Source organism: Limulus polyphemus, unplaced genomic scaffold (assembly GCF_000517525.1).
Source record: "Limulus polyphemus unplaced genomic scaffold, Limulus_polyphemus-2.1.2 Scaffold1263, whole genome shotgun sequence".
NCBI lineage: Eukaryota > Metazoa > Arthropoda > Merostomata > Xiphosura > Limulidae > Limulus > Limulus polyphemus.
Window position 1 is genome coordinate 113,194 of NW_013666873.1, and position 10,576 is coordinate 123,769.

General features: G+C 33.6%; 1 protein-coding gene across 1 annotated transcript in view; it reads left to right on the forward strand.

Annotated features, from left to right (window-relative positions):
- Positions 1 to 3,377: 3,377 nt before the first annotated feature.
- The window catches only part of LOC111086625, a gene marked incomplete at its 3' end in the record, with an annotated part of 194,584 nt that continues 187,385 nt past the window's right edge, over positions 3,378 to 10,576 (forward strand). Inside the window, exon 1 of the mRNA XM_022390234.1 lies at positions 3,378 to 3,503. The remainder of the gene's footprint in view (positions 3,504 to 10,576) is intronic.

Genomic DNA, 10,576 nt, shown 5'->3' on the forward strand with positions numbered 1-10,576 from the left:
TCTCATTGTGTTAAAGAAACCACCTGCACGCAATATCTACAACAAAAGAAAATATTATGAATCTACAATACTTAAATTACATGCTTTTACATGAGCTACAACAAGTTCTGTGGTAAAAATAAAGTGTTAATAAACTACATGCTTTTAAACGAACTACAACAAGTTCTGTTGTAAAAAGAAAGTGTTAATAAACTACATACTGTTACATGAACTACAACAAGTTCTGTTGTAAATATAAAGTGTTAATAAACTACATGCTGTTACATGAATTACAACAAGTTCTGTTGTAAAAAGAAGTGTTAATAAATTACATGCTGTTACATGAACTACAACAAGTTTTGTTGTAAAAATAAAGTGTTAATAAACTACATGCTTTTACGTTACATGAACGATTATACATTTTCACAATGGTTACCAAATTTGTCTTTAGGTGCCAAAAACTTTTAACTGTTGGTACCCGTTACAAAATGTTACGGTATGGTGAGTGTAGCGTCCATAGAGCAAGAAATACATAACACAGGCTAACTTAGTTTAGTAATTATATAAGCATGTTAATATATTAGAATAGACCAAACAATTTCTAAGATGCTTTCGTTTCTGTGGCATAAATGTGGCTACAAATAAACTTTTCTCCATATAGAACGTTCTGAAGGTGTAAAATCTGAAGGTAATTGGATAATTAGTTTTGATTTTTTTAGCGCACATTACTCAACGACGTAGGATATTTTACCCAAACTTCAGTCAGAATTTTGACTTTAAATGCCACTATTAAGAAATGTAAAAACGTTAGTGCCAACTGAATACGTTGTGATTAGATATTAATGATTTAAAATACACACGTGAGTTTTCTGTTTGTTACCATCACTACAAAAGAAACATTATGTGATTAATATCCTTATGGTTTGTTATCACGCTGGCAAGTAATCACGTGTCAAATAAATTTATTTATTTATTATGTATTCGAGTGCCGGATATCAGAGCGTATGCGCTAAACTGAAGTGCTAAACAACTTTGTAGTTTGGTATTCTTTGAAATAGGCTTATCAATTTCTTCTTTAAATGCTAGAAGACTATTCAACTTTTTTAATGATGGAGAAGCTAAGATAAAGAAAACCATCGCATTCACATCCTTCACATAGAAAGATTATGGAAAAGACCCCAAGCTGACAATAAGATTTCACAATACATGTGTTTTAAAATATGCATCGAGGTCGTACGTTCGACGAGAATTGAAATATACTGGATGCCAGGTATCTCAGAGAGTCGCCACCTTTAGAAAAACGATCTGAATCAAAATTTAACTTCAACATGAACTGTTTAATTTGTGGTGATACGCTTGCGAAAAACCATAAGAATCCAAAAAATTGGAGACGTGTTGATCGGTGCAGAATTGTGCGAGTAGAATAGCATATACTAGAAAAATGAAATAGGATATGACCTGGCATCAATATTTCAAGCGAGGCTTTGCTGGCAGCTTTCTCGTCTCCAGTTTGCATCTCCTGCTGCCGATCTTCCCCATAAGAAGCGAATCTTTCCAAATTCCTGTTTGAAATATTGCTTTTCTCGCTTCCAACTCAACTCTTTCGATTTCATTTTATCGTGCTGAAAAAACATTTCATTACAACTGTCTTCCGGCGCGTGAAGTAATTAATGCAACTTGGAGCACGAATTTAGACCAATCACATGCCCTTTTCTTACAGTTGGGAGAATTTTACAATCAATTTCTCTTAACTGTAGAAGATGTTTTCGGCAAAACGAAAAATCTCCCTGACACGACACTCCGGAGCACTCGTCTCCAGATCAAGTTAAACAACGGTCACTAATAAATTTTTCGACCTGTTCCACCGTTGACGCAGTAGAGAGCTTGACACACTAAAATTACTAGTATTTAGGTCTAAAGATAAAAGCATTTTAGCAAGTGTCTCTAATATCTTGCATTGACTTCCATCACTTCATACTACGTAATATATTTGGATGCACTTAAATAAATATTCTATATATTAAGATTCGAATTTTCCTGAAAGCGTCAGAGTTTGGTGTTTCTATTATTTTGCCTTGTTATGATAAGTACAACTGTTCCATACAAACATCTACTAACAAATTAAAAAATGATCAACCATGCCAACCGGGATTCCGTCAGAATCTGGATCAGGAGATGAAGGAGAAGACACTAAAACCAATAAATTGTATTTGTATATATTTTTGCGATTTTCTTAGTGAGCAACTCGTCTTCCTTGAAGGTGGAACGGTTTCATCGAAGTGTAGAGGTTTTGTGGTTTCGATGTTGAGTGATTCCGTCTAGTGGTTTAAGGTGACGCCATCTTGGAGATGATTATTAACGAGTCAATCTATAACCTATCATATATAAGATGTGCAGCTTTGATCTCTCTTCTTTGACTTGCACCATAATGTTAGTCTGAGGGATTAGATCTCCTTTAAACTATTTAAATTCAAGCTTTCTGTTTTTTTTAGAACATTTGATAATTATCTAAAATTTTTACTTTTAGTATTTTGTCTTTAAAGTTTTATTTTTTTATTATAACGTTTAATACAAATAGAAAGTCATATTCCAGACTACTTGTAAGTAAAGAATGAGAAACTGGATTAGTCTATAGTCTGTCTATACGTTATTAAAGGTTGATTTTCCTTGCAGCGATAGTTAATAAAATTTATGAACTGTCTTATCCATACGGACGAGTTCTTTGCCATCAAAAGTCATGAAACACAAGCTTAGTCCAGTCTTCATCACAATGAATTAAAATATAAATTCTAACTTCCTCTAATCCATTTTATTCAGTCTTGTGCAGACTTAGTGTATGTATATGATCTAGAAGATAAACACACAGTGCCGTTTAGTTTAATGCGTAAATGCCAAGCATCGCGTAACCCATGCACACATTTTAGTTGTTGTTTTTTTCGCATACAACTACACAAATTCAAATAGAATTATTCTGTTGTAGCATTTACATGAATATGTATACTTTTTATCTCTCTAGTTGATCTATCATGTACAGAGAGATTTGTCCGTATATATAGATAATTGAGTAAGTTGTACGTTAATGTTTTAGGATGATCATTTTTCACGTTTTGCAATAATTTGTATAAAGTTATCACAGTTTCCTGAATTTTTGGCGGTTTCCAACTGAATGGCACCCTTATCTTGAAGTTCTTGTGATATAAGATATCCACATTAATTTCGGTGTTAATCTTTCCCCGTTTGCTTTTCCCCTCTCCCTCCCGTACATGACCCGTACCAAGGAGTATTGGCATAGGTGCAGTCACGCACAGAAGGCACACCGATCAATACAGACATTACAGCTCGTGCAGCCTGTGTGCTTCTGTCTGCATCAGCTGGCAGTCTGCCCCTAGCACGAGGCTTGCACGCACTAAGTTCGATGTAGTACGTAGCAGACAAAGTGGCTTGGACCCGCGTGTTCTGTGTGTGTGTGTGGTACCAGCACGTGTTCTGGCACCGGCACGAAGGTTTCAAATATACTTTATCAAGTAAGTAAATTCAGTTTTTAGCATTCCCGAGGTTATGAGAAACGTTTTTCTTAAAATCGTTTATAAAAGTTATCAAACTAAATAATTTTAATTCAGGGACGAAGAGAATATATATATATATATTTAAAATTTTCTATGAATGAATAAGTACATCACTCACTTACAAAAAAAAAGCGTCACTGTCTACAACTAAAGTAATGGTTTCATGATACCTAGACATCTTGTAGGAGCAAACATATAGATAATCGCAAAACTTGGTAACCCGAGCATTTTCGGAAGGTAGACTCTCCTTCTTCAAGAACGAATTGCCCAATTCACCTAAGGAATGTTTCATCTCTTGTTATTTTTGTATTAACGCCCAATTCATCGAAGGAAGGTTTCATGTTTTGTTAACTATGTATTGATTCCTAATCCACCCAAGGAAGGTTTCATGTTTTGTTAACTATGTATTAAAGTCCAATTCACCCAAGGAAGGTTTCATGTTTTGTTAACTATGTATTAACACCCAATTAATCCAAGGAAGGTTTCATGTTTTGTTAACTATGTATTAACACCCAATTAATCCAAGGAAGGTTTCATGTTTTGTTAACTACGTATTAAAGTCCAATTCACCCAAGGAAGGTTTCATGTCTTGTTATCTACGTAGTAATACTTAATTCACCAAAGAAAGGTTCCATATGTTGTTATCTACGTATTAATGTCCAAGGAAGGTGTTATGTCTTGCTATCTATGTTTTAGCTCTCAAGTCATCCAAGGATGGTTTCATGATTTGTTACCTATGTATTAATATCCAATTTAGCCAAGGAAAGTTTCAAGTCTTGTTTTCTGTATATTAACGCCCAATTCAGCAAAAAAGTTTCATGTTTCGCCATATGTATATTAACGCCCAATTTACCCAAGGAAAGTGTCAGTTTTGTTATATATGTATTAATACCTAGCTAACCCAAGGAAGGTTTCATGTTTGCTATGTATGTATTAACGTCCAATTCACCCAAGGAAGATTTCATGTCTTGTTATCTATATAATAATGTTAAATTCATCCAAAGAATTTTCATGTCTTGTTATATATGTAGTAAGGCCCAACTCACCCAAGGATTGTTTCATGTCTTATTATCTATACATTAACGCCGAATTCACCGAAGGAAGGGACTAGCTGCCTTCCATCTGGTCTATCACTGCTAAACTAGGGACTGTTAACGCAGATAGCCCTCAAAACAAATAAAAAGTAAATATATAAAAAAGCACATTTGTTACGCAATGTTAACGCCACTTTTACAATTATATCGTAGCATCATATATATATATATATATAAGCATATAGATACAACTTATTCACAACCACAACTTCGAAACCAAAGATTTTCTACTTTGTATGCTACTTAATATTGCTAGCACAAGAAAACTAAGAGAAGAGAGAATGATCCTTACAGAAACCAATGCTACATGTACCGGAAGTTCTGTAACCGGTGAGTTCTCCTTCTAGAACTTGTCTCACTTATCGATATTTTTACGAAAATATTGTCCAATTTACAAAAATGTGTTGTATAAAGTCCTATGACATCAATGACTTCTTCAAATATTGAAAGCAACTACTACTTGACTTTTAATTTGTAAAATAACTTGGCCTACATTTTAAATCACACAATCTGTTTCTCAGGCTTCCAGAAAAAAATAAAGACAAATATGATCGCAGACAACGTTGTAATTTTTTCGTTGCTGTATTTTTTCTAGATGAAATGGGGGATACTGACAACAAATGATTTGGGTTATATATATTTTTCAGGTATATATATTTCTAACACATAACGGTCATTTCTTTTCAGTTCCTTGAACAGAATGTCATTTAATTATCTTCCTCATTACCAATCAGACACGCTCATGGAAACATCTAATATTAAATATAGCAAAGCATGAGCATCACAGGCACAATAGAATGCACTGGGGAACAGAAAGCAATTCCCACATTTCTATTTTTTTTTACTTTCACACTTTTCTCTAAGCAAGAATCTACTAATACATAGATAACAAGACATGAAACCTTCCTTGGGTGAATTGGGCCTTATTACATAGAAAACAAAATTTAAAATCTTCCTTCGGTGAGTTGGGCGTTAAAACATAGATAACAAGACATGAAACCTTCCTTAGGTGAATTAAATATTAAAACATGGATAACAAGACATGAAACCTTCCTTAGGTGAATTAAGCGTTAATACGTAGATAACGAAATATCAAACCTTCCTTGGGTGAATTGGGCCTTAATACATAGATAACAAGAAATGAAAAATATCATATATCGCCAACTCTTGGGCTGCTGTTTTACCAATGGGTCATGGGATTGATCGTCATATTATAACGCTCTCACGGGTGAAAGGGTGAGCATTTTAGGTGACGGGGATTCGAACCTGCGACCCGCAGATTGCGAGTTGAGCATCCTAACCACCAGCCCATTTTAACTTAATACACGGACCCATAGAAATTTCGATTGTTTGTTATGACTACACAAAGTTAGTTATATGAGAATTTTATTATAAGAACAAGCAAAATTATTGACAATTAAATAGTTTGTATAAAACAAAGCTTGAGAAAACTTAAAAATTATAAATTCTTGTGCGACAAAATAGCTCGAAAATAGGGGGAAAAAATGTGGTATATTTTTATATGCTCGAACAGTAACCTTTCGTCGAACTTATGATTTCAACTAACCGAACTAATTATTTTTGTTTCATATCATACAAAGCATTTCAAGAACGTAAGCAGAGGTTGAAGCCTTACTTCAGGGTTGAAAATGTATTTTAAAATATTTTAAAGGAAGTGAAGCGGCGGTTTCTCTAAGATCACTTTAAAAGATAATATCATGTTAATTTAATATGAAAACAACCATCACAAGAAATGTTCAACATGTGCAAAATTATGTTTTTACAGTCGACCATACTTAAAGGAAGTTTTACAGAAAACAACAGTCAGAAAAGGCCTAGCCTTAAAGTCTTCCGGTCGGCCAGCGGTAAATTTACAGACTTCAACGCTAAAATTCCTGGCTCGATTCCCCGCAGCAGACAGAATGTTGATAGCCCATAGCGCACAAAACAAAGTGATAACAATAAACAAATCTAGCTTTAAAAACAAAATAGGTGCTGGTTGGTCCTGTGGTAAAGCTCTGGGAACTGGCAATTCGCTTTCGAATCCGTGCTATGCTCCTACATTTTGAACTGTGAGTGCATTAAAAGAGTGACAATCAATCCTTTAGTGTGGATGGTAGGGTTGGCTGCCTTCTCTTTGGGTTATTTCAAAATCAGGGACGGCAGCAGATATATAGTTGGAAACTTTGTCATAAGTACAAAGTCTGATAGAGGCCTACAAATTAGGCTATTTTCATTTTTTGTTATTTGAAACTATAAAAACTTTAAAGCGAAAAAGGATAAGCATAATATTTAGCATTTCAGTCTGTGTAAGTGCGCTCGGTTTTGTTAACATTTTTATCAAATAGGTTATAATTTCAAATATTAGGAATTAGCTAATTAAGTTTGAGCAGATTTTTTGATGTACTTTTTTACGAGGGGTGGCGACACTATATATTTTAACAAAATAGACTTCATCTAGAAATATTTAACTGACACATAATTAGACTTGGTTTGTGAAGCCAAATGCCAATGGACGGAGACAGATGGTAGCAAGCTGACTCTATTGTGCTACTCTCAACTTTAATTTTTTTGTGGAATTGGTAAATTTCCCCTTTTTTCTTAAGTTGCGTAATTGTGCGTGAAACGTGTTTGGTTGTTGGATCATTTAACGAATCCTGAAAACTAATGACTGGCAGTATATATAAGATTTTAGGGTATTAAGCACCAAACCAGCATTGAAACAGTCATACTTAAATATTTATAGTTTAAAACAATGCACAAACAAATATTTTTGATAAAATAATGATTTTTTCTCTATTAATTGTAAAAATTATTTTATTTAGAAGATGGTATATATATATAATTGTAGTACGTTTAACAGAACTATTAAAAACTGCATATTTCATCATATGAAAGCGTTTGTTTTCTGACAACCAACAAGGTAAAACAACAAAAACAGACAATGTCTGTTTATCTGACAACCAACACGATAAAACAACAAAAACAGACAATGTCTGTTTATCTGACAACCAACACGATAAAACAACAAAAACAGACAATGTCTGTTTATCTGACAACCAACACGATAAAACAACAAAAACAGACAATTTCCGTTCATCTGACAACTAACAAGATAAAACAACAAAAACAGACAATGTCTGTTCATCTGACAACTAACAAGATAAAACAACAAAAACAGACAATGTCTGTTCAATCTGACAACCAACAAGATAAAACAACAAAGACAGACGTCTGTTCATCTGACAACTAACAAGATAAAACAACAAAAACAGACAATGTCTGTTCATCCGAAAATCAACAGAATAGAACAACAAAGACAGACATTGTCTCTTCATCTGATAATCAACAGGATAAAACAACAAAGACAGACAGTGTCTGTTCACCTGAAAATTTATAACGGTAAAGTGGAAACTTATCTAAAAAGCAGCTAGTTTTTGTCAGTTTATCATCATCACAGAGATACGAATAGATATATCTATCTATCTAATTTAGACAAAATGTAATTTCTAAAGAAACTGCAACTGTGCCAACGCATATTATTTATTCAACCAGTCTGTGAAACTACATCCTTCAAAGCTGTGTCAACGACCATCTTTCATAAAGTCTTTGAGTAGAGACGTTTTCTATTTAGTTCAGCATATTTTCCAGTCGTACTTGACTTAAATAGTAAAAAAAAAATTAAACAGTCAAGATGCACTTATTATAAAAGTTGTTGACGACTTTAATATTTTTCTTTCCACCAAGCTAACAACGCTAATTTGTAGTTTTTATGCCATGACTTATTCTAGATAAAAAGTTTTATAGCTGTTATATCAATCAGTAGTTGTCACCTAGAAGTTTCTTAATTCCAAATACAGAATATATTTTGTGTTACGTAGTGACCTATATATATTTTCTTACTCTTTAACCTTTACAGCAACGTTAAGTTGCAGCTACAACCTATGGTAAGCACCAATATATTCGATTGATTTCAAATTCTGCGGCATCTTGACTATGTCTGCTATATTATATCATACGATTCATAGCCACGCCTAACTCTGTTTCAGATGTAAGGCGTGGCGGCTCATGGTACACTTCAGAGCAATCAGAAGCCCTGTGTCTTTATATTTACACTCAGACACACACACACACACGTGTATATACATACATATCAAATTGAACCAACCTAACTTTCTGCTGGTCTACTAACGTACGTCATACCTTGCAAGACATGGAACCTTGACAGTTTTTTGCCAGTTAATGCGTTCTCATATAGTCCAGAATATTTTAACATTTTTCATATTACTAGCCTTTGCACTGACACCACTTTAATCAACAGTTTGAGACTTTCACCAGCTTCAGCTTTATATATCAACTTTGAATGGTCAGTGTTACTTCGGATGATCTTTTGTTTTACAGATTTTGTTGTGTATTGCCTAACTATATATGTTTGGACGTTGTGAGGATTCTAGTAGGTGTCATCACTACACATGTTTGGTCGTTATGAGGATTCTAGTAGGTGTCATCAATACATATGTAAAAAGAAAGTGTAAATAAATTACATGCTGTTACATGAACTACAACAAGTTCTGTTGTAAATATAAAGTGTTAATAAACTACATGCTGTTACATGAACTACAACAAGTTCTGTTGTAAAAAGAAAGTGTTAATAAAGTACATGCTGTTACATGAACTACAACAAGTTTTGTTGTAAAAAGAAAGGGTTAATAAACTACATGCTTTTATGAGGATTCTAGTAGGTCTCATCACTACATATGTTTGGGCATTGTGAGGATTCTAATAGGTGTCATCACTACACATGTTTGGGCATTGTAAGAATTCTAGTAGGTGTCATCACTACACATGTTGGGGCATTTTGAGAATTCTAGTAGGTGTCATCACAACAGATTGCTGACTAACTCTATTTAGATATAGTCCTCGATAGATGAGCGGTAAGTTTACAAATTTATAACTCAAAAATCTCGTGTTCGATTCCTCACGGTACACAGAATGTAAATAGCCTATTGTATAGCTTTGCTCTAAAACAACAACAGCAACAGTACCTTTGAGTAAACCCCAGAATCACAACCATATAGAACCAATTAAAAGAGTTAACTATTAATACAAAATATATTTATTCTTGTATTTAATAGTAGCCTCAAATAATCGGTATTTTAATTAGCTACAAATAGCTAACAACAGCTTCGAATACCCATATCGTCACAAATTTTATCTAGGTATAACACAACCCTTGTTTTTTAATCGACTCCAAGAATATGAACGTGTTCACTACATCTAGCCGTGGGGTAGACTTATTTTTACCTTTACCGTTTAGGTAACGTTGATTTAAGAAACCAGCTTTCTCAGCCATAAATTCTTAACCTTGTTAGCTACGTATACGTTTATTTTGGCAAATTGTATCGTGTCGCCATCCATTGTTAAAAAGGTGACACAAAAATAAGCGTTTTGCTCAAAAATACTTAATTGTTTTGCACGACACGAAGTTCTTGTATGGTTCACACACACAAATTATAGCGCTAAGAAACTGTGTTCACCAATACAGATTTAAGTTATGGTTCTACTTGCTCATGGGATACAGGTTATTCTATCAGCTTCATATAGAGAGAATTTTAAATATTGCCACTATTTTCAGACCCGTATTTATCCGTTTATCTTAACTCTGTAATTAACTGTGTTTTTATAAATTACTTTAAATTTTAGAATTGGGAAGAAGGAAGCCCAAAATGAATAAAGCGGCAGGACAGAACCTTCGATTTTTATCAAAGTTTACTATAAATTGTTTTATCAACGTAATATTTTTTGAAGTCTATGAAAAATTGAAAATATAAATATATTGCTTTCTTTTGAATTTTAGACCAATCAAATCTCAGCAAATTCTTTTAACGTAAAAAGTTTCTATCACAAATTTCAAATGATAATAGTCTAGTGACTATT